This window comes from Hemicordylus capensis, chromosome 6 (genome assembly GCF_027244095.1).
Source record: "Hemicordylus capensis ecotype Gifberg chromosome 6, rHemCap1.1.pri, whole genome shotgun sequence".
NCBI classification, from domain to species: domain Eukaryota; kingdom Metazoa; phylum Chordata; class Lepidosauria; order Squamata; family Cordylidae; genus Hemicordylus; species Hemicordylus capensis.
Genome location: NC_069662.1, coordinates 113731202 through 113745651, shown reverse-complemented (window position 1 = coordinate 113745651; position 14450 = coordinate 113731202). Strand labels below are relative to the sequence as shown.

The 14450-nt window shown below is 42.0% G+C and overlaps 1 protein-coding gene across 4 annotated transcripts in view; it reads left to right on the top strand.

Annotated features, from left to right (window-relative positions):
* The first annotated feature begins 1691 nt into the window (after nt 1-1691).
* Nucleotides 1692-14450, top strand: part of PLCL2 (phospholipase C like 2) — a 241414-nt gene continuing 228655 nt past the window's right edge. Inside the window, exon 1 of one of the 4 annotated variants that reach the window (XM_053261760.1) lies at nt 1692-1912. The gene's annotated coding sequence lies outside the window, so the exon portion shown is untranslated. The remainder of the gene's footprint in view (nt 1913-14450) is intronic. The other 3 variants (XM_053261759.1, XM_053261758.1, XM_053261751.1) reach the window with 3 other exon arrangements.

The following is a 14450-nucleotide window of genomic DNA, read 5'->3' as shown; positions in this document are numbered from 1 at the left end:
CTGGATACATTATGGACCATAAAATACTGTCAGGTTTGTAAGTAATATTAAGAAATTATTGTTCTTATTGTCACAATTTAATTAAAACTGCTGATGTGACTTTAGAAAACAAAACAATATACCAATTTCAGACTTTTGTCATTCATATATATATATATTCATTTCAATGCTTTTACATTTTATTTGCATGATAACCTAGTCCCTGCTAAAAAAAATTTTTAAGCAGAAAATTGCTCCTAGATGTGCTGTCAACAATACATATAGGAACAAATTCCCTTAATTTTTACACAACAGATGGAAAGCTTGTTTGTATCTCAAAATTACCTGCAGCTAAAGACAATGTGGCAACAACACTGTAGCAGTCTGGGCAAGATGGCAATGAGACATAGCAGAATGGAAGAGAACAAGGAAACTATCTAAGTGAAAGAATCTTTTAAAAATCTTTACAAATTAAGCATGTCTACAACTTGGCTTGGGACAAGAATCATGTCCCCCTAACAGAAGACTTTAGATATCACCATCATATCATATTTTTATTATACGCTTGTATAGATGTTGGCAGATAATAATTTAAATATAATGATAAGCTACGTAAATATTTTTAGATATGGCCTGGTCATATTATTGCACAAACATGTCCACCTATTATTGTTGTATATTTTACTTATTTGGATATAAATAATCTCATCATCTCGGTATAAAGATAACAAGATACACATTTTCCAAAATCAACAAACTTTCTCAAAGACCTCTTTAATGCAAATAGCTCAATAAGGAGCAGAGAACTGGTCTTGTGGTAGCAAGCTTGACTTGTCTCCCTAGCTAAGCAGGGTCTGCCCTGGTTTCATTTGAATGGGAGACTACATTTAAGCACTGTAAGATATCCCCCTCAGGAGATGGAGCCGCTCTGGGAAAAGCAGAATGTTCCAAGTTCCCTCCCTGGAATCACCAAGATAGGGCTGAGAAAAATTCCTGCCTGCAACCTTGGAGAAGCCACTGCCAGTCTGTGTAGACAATACTGAGCTAGATAGACCAATGGTCTGACTCAGCATATGGCAGCTTCCTATGTACCTATGCATAAAATAAAACATAGAACACAGAATTATCTAGGTTACAAATTAACGGTTATGCATTTCCAATAAAAGAGTATAGGAGTACTAAATTCCATATTTGACTGATAGGTTCAGTTGGGAGGCACAGCAGATTTGAAAGAAACAAGGCTAGGAATTTAATGTAATGTGTACAGCTCTTATGATCTTGAGACAGCATTTAGTGAAGCCAAGACTTTATGACAACAAATGTGAAATGGAGGAGATATATTATTACTGGAGATATATTACTGGAGACAGTTAAGAATAGGGATGTGTGAGCTGGCTCAATTTGGGCGGGCCCAGTTCAAACCAGCTCCCCACCCCCACCCCCCACCAAGTCTCTGTAAGCTATCAGGAAGTACTTCACACACAATTTGAGTTGTTCATCGTACATTAGAGTGTAGCCCAGTTTATACCCAGAGTTTTTAAAAATCCACTTTTTGCATCTTTGGGGCGGCGGGGGGAAATTTTGAACTCGTAGAAAACCTGCAGTAAAGCCTGCTCTCTGGGAAAGCTCCTGGTGAAGTTTAGACTCTTCCCTCTGCAGGACTCATGAATCTATCGGAATGGTTCAATCCCAGCAGCTGGTGGATTCCTGAGAGACCTTGGGAGGTTTCCAATTGGTATAGCTGGTGATTCTGTCAATGTCTGATGGCTTTGTGGGTGGAGATTACTCAGGTCATAGATACATTAAGGCCTAAACAGTCTCTCCCACTGCAGAGGTTGTTCCACTTCCTGGTTGTACTAGGAACAAACAAGCAGATGGATGATAGCTGCAACTCAGGTGGTGAACAACTCGACGTTGAACTGACCGAACACAGGTAGGAGCTCACCAGAGCCCACTCAGTAATGGTGATGGCAGTAAACAAGCAATATTTGTCCATCATTGTGTCCTTTTCAGTGTATTCAACACTGCTTTTTTGAATGGTGTTAAGACTTTATCCAGAAAGGAAATGTTAGGGAACTCTCAGAGGCCATTGTGACTCATTTGCTAGTAAACACCAAGGATAAAGTCACTCATCTCGTTGCTAATAAAGTTGCCAATATCCCTTCCTGGGCAAGATGCTCAAGCAGGTGATTGCTATACAATGCCAGACACTCTTGGATGTCAACTAATATCTGGCTCTATTTTAGTCCAGATTCAGACGTGTGTTTGGTGTTGAAACAGCCGTGGTCGATGGACAACTGAAGGCAAAGGAAGTGCACTTCTGAAAATTCTCTTTTGATACCATCATCCATTATATCCCTGGATTGGGATGGGAGTAGTGGCACTGTGCTCATTTTTCCATTCTTGTTTTGATGGCTGCTTCCAGAAAATGGCAGTGGGGACAATTGCTCTGGCCCATGGCAACTACAGTATGCTGTCGGGTACTTCAATGGCTCTATTTTCCCCCTTTGCTATTTAACACCTACATGAAACTGCTGAATGAGGTTATCCAGAGATTGGGGTGAGATAAATAAATATGTAGATTACACCTAATTCTATTTCTTCTGGTTCAGGTGAGTTTTGGAAGTGCTATGTCTGTGTCTAGAGTCAGTAATAGCCAACTGCACCAGTAACCTGGAACTCAATCCAGACAAAGCGATTTTTCTATTATTCGGTCTCCAGCCAGATACCTTGGAAGCAGAGCATGACAGAGATACACATATTTTGTTCTTTGACCCTGTACATATAAACATAATTAGAAAGACCTAACTGAAAATGGAAATTCAATTTTTAACTGTGAAGAATAATAACCATCAATAGTCCTATTCTCCATTAATCTATTGAATCCTTATTTAAAGCTATCTAAGCAACTGGTTATCACCATACCTTGTGGCAATGAATTCCACAAATTAATTAAATATTGTGTGAAGCACTTCCTTGTTTCTCCCCTAAGCCTACAAGCAACCAGCCTAATTGGAAAATTTCATTACTGGGATTTGGACAGAATAATTTAGCTCTATTCACTCTCTCCATGATTCATAACTTCATATGCTTTTCTTGTGCGCCTTTTCTCTCTGATAAAATGCCACAAACTTTTGAACCTTTCATTGGAGAGATTATGTTCTAACACTCTGATCATTATTGTTGCTCTTTTTTGTACCTTTTGAATTGCGAGGAATAAAATCTCTGGATACAGAATATTTTGTACTAAAAACATTCTCAAGAAATCTCCATCAAGCTTTTCTACACCCTCCTCAAGCAATACTGCTATATTGACCTGCGATTATAGGTACAAAGATCTTGTTAATATTTAACTTATATTTACCACTCTCTAGCCTGAAATTCTATCACATTGTTCTTTTCTCTGTGCTTACCTCAAACAATGTCACTCTTTAATTCTATAGCTGAAGTGCTTGAAAACCCTCAGCCTGTTTCCTGTCTCTTAATTTTTTCTCTAGCTTAGAAAAACTAAAATGTAGGTTGAGCACACCCAGTTAGAGCACGAGTAATACAATCATCATAGCACTTAAAGATGTTAGTTTGAGTATTATCTTTGTTTAAATTTGGAGTGTCACTTTCACAAACAGTGTGAAAGTATTTCTGGGTATTTCTGCATTTCCTTACATAATGGTAACCAGAAGGTAGCATGAATGTAGCATGGGCTTTTAACCACACTTCCTGTTTCTGTCTGAATAAATGAAAGTAATCTTAGTAACAAGCTGCCACACTGCGAACAATGCCCTGGTTAAAAAGCAGGTAGGTTTTTCCTCTGAATACAGTCAGTGCTTTTCCACATGGCTGGTGTACATGCAAAGTCTTGAGGCCCAATAAAAGGATCTTTGTCAGATCAGATGCTATGAGGTTACTGGTGATCTTCTCCACTCTGCCACCACTGTCCCTGCTAGAAATAAGACATGCTTTTAACCTTTTCTCCTTATTTTTACTGTAATTTAGTGATCCTACTGGGCATATTATGAATAAATACTGGCTGATGCTTTGCTTAAGGCAACACGGTTGATTCTGAACTGCCCCTGCCCCTGCGGAGTCTAAAGCCCCTAGTGTAGTGGAATAGGGTTCATCCACTACTATTTAAAATTGCTCAATCATCCACAGTGCTACATCGGTTATTTCCAATGGATGTAATGCTGCAGAAACATGTATGCACAATTTTATGTAGTAGTGGACAAGCCCTGTTCCCAAACATCACAGGTGTTGCTTTAGATGCCCACAGCCGTATGGGTGGTTCAGAACCAGCCGTGTTGGCTTGCACAATGTGTCAGTTGATATATTCAAATGTTATGGGCTGTTCTGCTGAAAGTCGCAACCTAACTTTTAGGAAATTAACACTGAAAATGCTTCTCAATAAGACGGTGAACAATGGATGTGCAAACTAATGGCTCTGCAGGCAGGTCAAATTAGCATCCATCCCTTTGCACTCACACACTTATGAGTGGTTATGGATATAGATCCAATTCCAAGACTGTTTTAATGCATATACTAGCTGTACCACATGTGAATGTTGTTGGTATGCACAAATATAATTAAATGTAGGTTTTATGTTTGCACTGGTGTCCAGTAGGGATGTGCATGGAACTGGCTCCCTTCGAGCCGATGGTGGGGCGGAGGTGGTTTTAAGGATGGGAGAGAGTGCACTCACACTCCACCCCCCGTGCTTTCCCCTCCAGGACATGCAAATGACACTCCCAGTCACTCCCGGTCAGTGAAACAACAGGGCGGCAAGGAGGTATGCTTCCGCCCCACCGGACTATTTATACACAGAATGCTGGAGGGGGAAGTGCAGTGGTGGGGGGATTGCACCCTCCCCTGTCCTTAAAGCCATCCCCGCCCCCCGCCCCCCATGTTTGAACGTGGGGGTTACGAACTTGTTCAGAGTTCTAAGAATAGAACACCAAACAGGTGCATGCACATCCCTAGTGACCAGTTTAAGCAGCATAACCTAATTTAGGCCTGGTGTGTGAAAATGTCCCATGTTTAACATTCTGTCTGCCAGACCACTCAAACCGTTAATAGCAGGAATGACTCCCAAGTGAAGCAAGATGAGGTGATGACCTCAGGCAGGCAGTGCAGGCACCCCACCCCAGGCATCACCTGCCTACTGGTGCTGCCGCCACCACATCTCCACTGCCATCATCCATCTTTGGGCTTTGCCCCTTATCACCCCACTCTCTATCTCAGCAGCCCCAACACCACCCCTCCTCCCTCTTGCCAGCCTCAATTCACCAGCACCAGTTTTCTCTCTCCCTTGCAGGTTCCATTTTGGGAAGAGACGTAGCAGATAAGTTTCATGCTGGAGGGAAGAGGGAGAGAGGGAGCTGGTGCTGGCACAGGAGCAATTATGAGCAGATCCAGTTGATGAGCGGAGCGAGGCTGCTGCCAATTGCATGCCCCATGCAGTCTTGATAGCCTACAACAATGGTGGACTCTGGAAGATGAGGTTGGAAAGGGAGCAGCATCAGGCAGGGGACATGAGGCGGGCCGGTGAGAGAGGTGGGCAGGTGTGGAGCCAGCCAAACGGCAGCCTGGGTCTGGCCCTGCCCAGCAGCCCCTCAAGTGACAGCCCGTGCATATGATGTCATGCACATGGGGTGTGGCTTGGGCTGTGTAAGAGCCCCAAGGGAACTCCCCCCACCACTCTGCCTTTTCATTTCAGGCAGCATTTGCTGCCTGAAAGCCTCTATTTCCCTTTCTCTCCCTCCATCAAGGGAGAGAAAGGGAATTAAGTGCTTCCAGGCAGGAGGTGCTGCCTGAAATGACAGGGCAGAACTTACTTGGGCTCTCCAGAGCTCGAGGCCACACACGCAAAAGGGACATGGCCTTGAGTTCTGGAGAGTCTGTGCCAGCTCTGCGTTTTCATTTCAGGCAGTGCTGGCTGCCTGGAAGCACCTATTTCTCTTTTTCTCCCTTGATGGAGGGAGAGAAAGGGAGATAGAGGCTTTCAGGCAGCAAACCTGGCTCAGGACTCGCTGGAGCCCAGGTGGTGGGGGAGTATGCTCGGGGCTCTTACGGAGCTTGAGCCATTCCCCACTGCAGGCTTCAGCGGCGCTCCCAATTGGTGGCCCAGATTCTTTGAACCCATTTGCACAGTGGTAGCTCTGCCCCTGGAGGTGGAGGCAGGGCCACCAAATAAGACAGGGTGACATCAGTGCTGGCTTCAGTCTAGGGGATGGGGGGGGGCGGAGTGCAGGGCAGCTCATGTTTGCCTCAAACAGTGAAAGGCAACAAGCTGTGGATAAAGACAATGGTGGAAGAGATGAACTAAGATAATGGGGCAACCTTAGGAAAGACCTGAGAAAACAGGTATGTCCTGAGGTACTTCTTCAAGAGTAGGAGAGATTGAGAATGAATCATTAAAATAACTACGGGCAATGTTTCAAATATAAAGTGCCAAAGAATATTTTCTTCTTCTAAAAAGTAGAAGAAGGGGAGGTAAAAGAAGAATGGATTCATACCTTGCCTTTTGACTGAATGGTCCTCAGTGCAACTTACAATGGATTGCAACTTGTTAAAAACAAATACCCATAAAATGCACAGTTTAGCAGCTCTCAGGCCTTTAGTTGATGGTAGAGGGTATTCCCTTTGTTTCTGCTCTCCTTGGTTAACCAGTAGTGAGAACAAAGAATTCTTTTCTGACAGGGAGGTTTGGGATGGGGAACAGGCTCTCTGCAGCTGTTCCTTCCTTGGCCAATGGATGGAACCAAGATGGTCATCCCCTTGCCATGAGGTTTTCCCTGGATGCATCACATCAGCTCCTGTTAACTTTCTGTCTGTAACTGCTTACTCAGTTGTCACATTTGTTCCTTTTCCAGGTATTACTAAATGCTTTACTGTATATCTCTTGCCATTGGTTTCAGGTTATTGATTTTAGACCAGTTCTCCAATTTATCATGATCATATCATTGTGCTGTTTACAAGTTACACTCACAATATTTTATCCCCCGCCCCAGTAACATCTTTTAAAATAAACTGTGAATAGCAGTAAACTTGGGAGAGAACCCTGCATGGAGCCAGTTACTATCTTCTTGCAGGTTGACACATGTTTTATTAGTTCACTCAATAAATACCTTTTTGACAAAGCAGGGATCACTATTCTAGAGAAGCAAAACATGCCGTTTACTCAGAATAAACCCCGGTGACTTCAATTATTTATTCATTATATTTATATCCTGTCCTTCCTCCAGACTAGAGCTTGGTTCTTCCTTCCTTTTATTCTCAAAACAGCCCTGTAAAGTAGTTTGCACAGAATGAGAGAAAGTGTGTAAAGTGTAAAACTTTATTTCGGTCGTAGACCAGCAATACAAGAATATTAAAATAATAATGATAATAACAATAATAAGATGATAATATAAAATCAGACTACATTTATACGCATTTGGCATATTATATAACAATATTTGGCCACAATATGAAAGTGGCCTAGGGTCAACCAGTGAGCTTTGTGACGGAGTGGGGATTTGAACTCTTGGCTTCCTAGTCAAAAGTCCAACACTCTAGTCCAGGGCTGCTCAGCTTTGGCTCTTCTGCAGATGGTGGCCTACAACTCCCATAAATCCCTGGCTATTGGCCACTATGGCTGGGGATTATGGGAGTTCTTGTCTAAAAACAGCTGGGCAGGCCAAAGTTGAGCAGTTACACTCAGGTGCATGCTTAGGAAGATGTGGGGCTCAGGGCAATGGGAGGGGATGGGGGGCCCCAGCAACACAGAGATTCCTTCCTGCAATCTTCCTCCTCTCATTGCTGCTGCTGGTCAGAGTATGACTTCTACCTGCTGTAGCAGCCACCCTTTGATTTAACTGGCCATGCAGTGCACTCTGGCTTGCCAAGCAGAGGGTGAGCAGTGGGACTCAGGTGAGTTGGAGGGCAGCTTCTACAACAGGCGGGAGCCACGCTCCAGGCTAGCAGCAATGGGAAATACCTGTGGTGGCCCTGTTGACAGAGCACAGCTCCTGCCCACTGCAGCAGCCGCCCTCCAACTCAGCCAGCCCGATGGCACATTCCTACTGGGGACAGAATTTCCCTGCTGCTAGCACAGGAAAAAGCTCTGAGGATTGCACGGGGCAATGCCCCTACGACTACTACTATTACTACGAATATTTATATACTGCTTTTCAAAAAAAGTTCCCAAAGCTGTTTACATAGCTAAATAAAAATATATAAATAAAGATGGCTCCTTGTCCGCAAAGGACTCACAATCTAAAAAGAAACGTAAGACAGAGCAATAACCACTGGAGGGATGCTGTGCTGGGGTTGGATAGGGCCTGTTGTTCTCCCCCTGCTCAGTAAAGAATATCACCACTTTAAAAAGGCGCCTCCTTGCTCAGTTAGCAGGGAGTAATAGTACCAGTAGTAAGAAAAAGCTTTGGGGACGGCACAGGGCAATGTGTCTATTCACCCACCCCATGAAGGCCCTTAGTTACATTACTCTGCCCTATGGGACTCACTCCCAAATAACCCTGCAGTGGATTTCAGTCTTAGCTCTGATTATAGAAGCCTACTTTGCAAACATGCAACCAGAGGCGCAGACAGGTGCTCACATGTGTTCATAATTTGTTGACTGTGGCATCATGTGATGACTTCGATGTACATGTTAGTCTGCCATCCCCTATTACTCCCAATATCAATTCAGACAATATTTTTTAATAGTTCACATAGCTGACCAACAGTTTTCAAGTGATGAACATGCATACGTGAACCAGCACAGTGTTGTATTGGGACATAAATTGCTATCCATATAGTATTCATTACATACTAATGGAATTGCTTTCTCTAAAGGAAACCTGCATGGTCTTTTTGCAATTGCTTCGCCTTCTGTTTGCTTGCAAACTGGCTCTCATGATTGATCTTAATATTATTTTGCAATCCTTCACTCCCCACTTTCCCAAGAGGTAGAAGTTCTAGAAGTAGCCACTACGAGGTCTGCTTCCTTGTGATGAGAGAGCACTGCATTATCATGCTATTTGTCTATTACAGAAACTTCCCATTTGATTATAAATGCAGTTATTGTACTGAAGCAAGTAAACACTGTGATAGACAGTAGTCTGTAAAACTGTTGGGTTCCATCAAAAGCAAGCAGCTTTCGCTTGGTGCTCCCCACTCCTGGGCACTTTCCAGATTACCCGCTCAACAATGGCAAAATGCTTCAGTTCAGGCAAATCACATTCAAAACATAAATAGCAAAGCGCCCAAAAGGGGGAGCAGTCTCGCAAAAACTAACAACTGGAAAATACAGCAACCTTTTATGCCGGACATACAGTGTTATAGCAATAGAGTGCAGCGATTTAATCTGAAACATGGCATCGGAAATGTGAATGGCACCCTGCTGTCAGCATAGGGACTGCAGTGTCACAAGTGTGCAGAAGCACACTTTGGAAATATGTCGTGAGCCCGTTGCAGGGTATAATCTGGAAAGCACCCTGGTTCATTCTTCCAGGCAACTGCAAAAATGAAACGTCTGTCTCTTTTGCAACTCTGAATTGTTATCCTACCCCACAATACAAATCTGTAGGAAGTGGCCTAGTTTAGTAGCCATCAGTGCTCTTTTTTAATAAGAGTACCTGAGTAAGCATGTTTAGCTAGCTCTAGATATATCAGCTGGCTAACAATGCTTATTAGCTTATTAGCTAATAAGCTGGCTATCAATGCTTATTAGCAAGCAATTGTTTTAAACAAAATATTATTGTCATGATTTCTTTGTTGGAAACACCACAGTAGTAGGGATGTGCAGAATGTTCTGAGCTCAGAATGTTCTTACTCAAAAGTCGGTCATCGCAAGTGTTCTATTCCAAAATGGAATGTTCTTCAAATGAAGGGCTCGTTCCATCAGAACAACCAGCTTCACCTGTTGTTCCAATGGAACTAGCCCTTCATTTGAAGAGAAAATTTTTGAGAAGCATACTTGAATTATCTATCACTGGTAATTATTTATATAAGGGTACAATGGGTGAGCATATCCCGCCCCCCTTGAATGATTCTAAGTAAGGTATTTCTTGAATTTATTTTATTTATTGTTACATTTTTATACTGCTTTTCATTAAAACAATCTCAAGATAATTGAATCTTAGAGATGCATCAGGCAGAAATTCATCAGGGGCATCTCTAGGAAGTGATTAGGGAAGCTGCACCTGTTAAATGTCTGCCTGGATGAATCTCTCACCAGCCCAGTGTCCAACTGAAAAACCGACGCAAAGTGTGGGTCCATGGAGTCTCATCAGCATATACCAGACTATACAAAGTCTTTACAGCTTATATGGTAAGGAAGTTAAGATAGGCACCTTAACTTGCAATTTTGATTATTTTTAGAGCATGAGTGAAAATGTAAAGCAGCTTAACTCTCATTTTAAATAGAAGGTTTTTAGATAACTGAATATACATATTCATAGCAGGAATATTGTAGAATAAGCTTTCAAGAATTACAGTCTAATTCATCAGATGTATGGTGATATTCTTAGTTGGTAGTTATACAAACAAAGGTAAAGATAAAGAAAGGGGAAAATGTAAACAGTAAAGTTGAAATAACTATGTAATATGAGAAATAAAGTTTCAGATAAATAAGATCAGTACAGTGACATCCCTTAACTACAATAGTTGGTGATACAATTTTTGTGATTGATTGATCAAGTGCCGTCAAGTTGGTCTCGACCCTTAGCGACCACATAGTTAGATTCTCTCCAGGATGATCTGTCTTCATTATCAGTTCTGAGGCTGGTTGCTGTATACATTGTCCATTAGTTTAGTCTTCTTTACATTTAGTTGTATTCCCATTTTTTCACTGTGCTCCTTGACTTTCATTACTAGAACTTGCAGATCATCCATGTTCTCAGCTATCAGAGTGGTGTCATCAGCATAGCACAGGTTATTGATGTTTCTTCTGCCAACTTTAAAACCACACTCATCTTCTTCCAATCCAAACTTCTCTCAGTACCTGGTATATGTTCAGCATGTAAGCTGAATAAATAAGGAGAAAGCATACAGCCTTGTCTTAATCCTTTGCTGATCTGGAACCAGACTGTTTCACCATGTTCCATTTGGACTGTGGCTTCCTGTCCTGTGCACAGGTTTCTCATGAGAACAATGAGATGTTCTGGGATGCCCATTTTCCTAAGGATATTCCACAGCTTGACATGGTCAACAAAACTGAAGACTTTTCTGTGGTCAATAAAACACATATTGACTTTTTTAAAAAAAAATTCTTTGGCTTTCTCAATTATCCAGTGTGCATCAGCAATAGTGTCTCTTGTTCCTCAGCGTTTTCTGAAACCAGCTTGAACATGTGGCATTTCTCTTTCCATGTAGGGCTCTAACCTGCGTTAGATGATCCTAAGCATTATTTTGCTTACATGTGAAATTAAGGATATTGTGTGATGGTTTGTGTAATCTAAGTCTCATTTCTTTGGTATGACTGACCCTCTTCCAGTCTGTTGGGCACTCTGTCATTCTCCAAATTTGCTGGCATAGTTTGGTTAGAGGCTTGACTGATTCTTCTTCTGTTGCCTGCCATATTTCTGTACCCTCTTCCAATCTGGCCACTCTGTCATTCTCCAAAATTGCTGGCATAGTTTGGTTAGAGCCTTGACTGATTCTTTTTCTGTTGCTTGCCATATTTCTGTAGCTGTTCCATCAATTCCTGTAGCCTTCCAGTCTGGTAATGACCAGAGTTCATTGATCTAACTTCATCTTCCCGTATTAGTGTTCTTGCAAGTAGGGAATATCTCTTCTAGAGTATCTTGGATGTTGACGCCCTGGCTGTACAGATTTTCAGTATACTCCTTCCTTCTCTTTTTGATCTTCTCTGAATCAGTTACTATCTGTCCTTTGGCATCCCTTAACATACCAGTTTGAGGTTGGAACCTCCTTCTAAGTTCAGAGATCTTTTGGAAAACTTTCCTTGTTTTTCCGTGTCTTATTTCCAACCTCAAGGTCTTTACAGATGTCATTGTAGTACTGCTCCTTGTCTCTTCTAACATCTTTCTGAAATTCCCTATTAAGTTCCTTCATGAGGTCTTTATCTTTCTACACATAGGCTTTTCTCCTCTTTGTGGCAATTTCTACCATCTGTTCTGACATGCATTTTGCTTTCTTCTGTTTCTTGGTCTTTGGCAGTCTCTTTTCAAATTCATCCTTAACTTCTTTGATTTAATTCCACAGTTCCACTGGTTCCCTATCAGTGAACTTCAAAGCAGGTCCTGATGTTCTCCTTGAAAATGGTGGGTACATTCTCAAGATCATACCGTGGAAACTGGATAGCTTTGTTTTTCCACTTTAGCTTGATTTGGAACTTGCACATGAGCAGTTCGTGATCTGTTCCACAATCGGCTCCCCGGCCACATTTTTGCTTTTATACAGCAACTGAGTTCTTCCATCTCCTTGCACATATAATGTAATCAATTTGATTTCTGTGTACTCCATCTGGTGATGTGCATGTGTATAGGCGCTGCTTTGGTTGTTTAAAGAATGTGTTAGCAATGAAGAGATCCTTGGCTTGGCAGAAACTAATAAGTCGTTCTCCTGCTTCATTTCTGTTTCCTAGGGCATACAGTCAGACTGTGTTTTCCTCCTTACCATTTCCAACTTTGGCATTCCAGTCACATCTTGCTTGCATGTTCTGTCAGTTTCAGACTGGACTTGAGCACAAAACTCATCAACTTACTCTTCTGCATCAGTTGTTGGGGCATAGACCTGAAAAACAGTCATGTTAAAGGGTTGTCCATGAAATCTAATTGATATTAGTCGGTCACTGATTGCATTGTACCCAAGTACTGTCATTGCTATATCCTTCCTATAAAAGCAACACCATTTTGTCTTTGTTTTCCGTGTCCTGAGTAGTAAACAGTATGATTTTCTGACTGAAAGTGTCCAATTCCTTTCCATTTTAATTTGCTGATGCCCAAGATGTCAATCTGTAGTCAATTAATTTCATCTTTCACTGTGTCGAGCTTTCCCATATGCACGCTTCTTACGTTCCATGTTCCCACTGTAATTCTGTCTTTGCAGCTTTGGATTTTCTTTTCCCATATAGCAACATCAGCCACTAGACGTCCAAAAGGCTTTAGCCTAACTGTGTCATAAACACCATCTGAGAGATCCTCAGCTTTTCCCCAGTAGCTATCTATCTATCTATCTATTTATTTTATTTTATTTTATTTTATTTTATTTTATTTTATTTTATTTTATTTCTTAACCTATTTTTATACTGCCCAAAACTAATGTCTCTGGATGGTTACAACAAAACAAAGTAAATGACAACAGAAAAAAACCAAAACCTTAGTTAAAATAAATGACAGCAAACAAGTTAAAACATTACAACAATTTAAAATTTTAAAACAATGTTTTAAAGCAATATTAAAACTATTAAAACAGTATTTAATTAAAAGCTTGGGTGAACAGATGCATCTTCAAAGATTTTTTTTAAAATGTCAAAGATGGGGAGGCTCTTATTTCAGCAAGGAGCACATTCCAAAGCCTTGGGTGAGCACCAGAGAAGGCCCATCCCTGAGTAGCCACCAGACAAGCTAGTGACAAATGCAGACGGACCTCTCCTGATTATCTCAATGGGCGTTGGGGTTCATAACAAAGAAGACGTTCTCTTAAATACCCAGGGCCCAAGCCATTTAGGGCTTTATAGGTAAAAACCAGCACCTTGTATATTGCCCAGAAACGTATTGGCAGCCAGTGTAACTCTTTCAATACAGGAGTAATATGGTCTCTCCTAGATGACCCAGAGACCAACCTGGCTGCTGAATTCTGGACCAGCTGTAGTTTCCAGACTACATACAAAGGCAGCCTCACATAGAGTGCATTGCAGTAATCCACGTTGGAGGTTACCAGCATATGTACCACTGTTCTGGGGTCGTTTATCTCAAGAAATGGATGCAGCCTGCATATCAGCCAAAGCTGATAGAAGGCACCCCTGGCCACTTCCTCAACCTGGAATACCATGGAGAGGCTTGGATCCAGAAACACTCCCAGACTGCATACCTGTTCCTTCTGGGGAAGTGTGACCTCATCCAGAACAGGCAGATCAAACTCATCTCCCGAGTTTCGACCCTGCACAATGAGAACCTCGGTCTTATCTGGATTCAGTCTCAGTTTGTTATCCCTCATCCAGCCCATCACTGCCTCCAGGCAGGCATTTAGGGAGGTTATGCCTTCTCCCAATGATGTTGACATGGAGAAATAGATTTGGGTGTCATCAGTATATTGACAGTACCCTGCACCAAACCCCCTGATGACCTCTCCCAGCAGTTTCATGTAGATGTTAAAGAACATTGGAGACAATATGGAGCCCTGAGGGACACCATACAAAAATTCAGATTTTGAAGAACAGTCTCTAAGGGACACCATCTGGAACCTGCCCCAAAGGTAGGCGTGGAACCACTGCAAAGCAGTACCCCCCCCCACTCCTAGCCTCCTCAGAT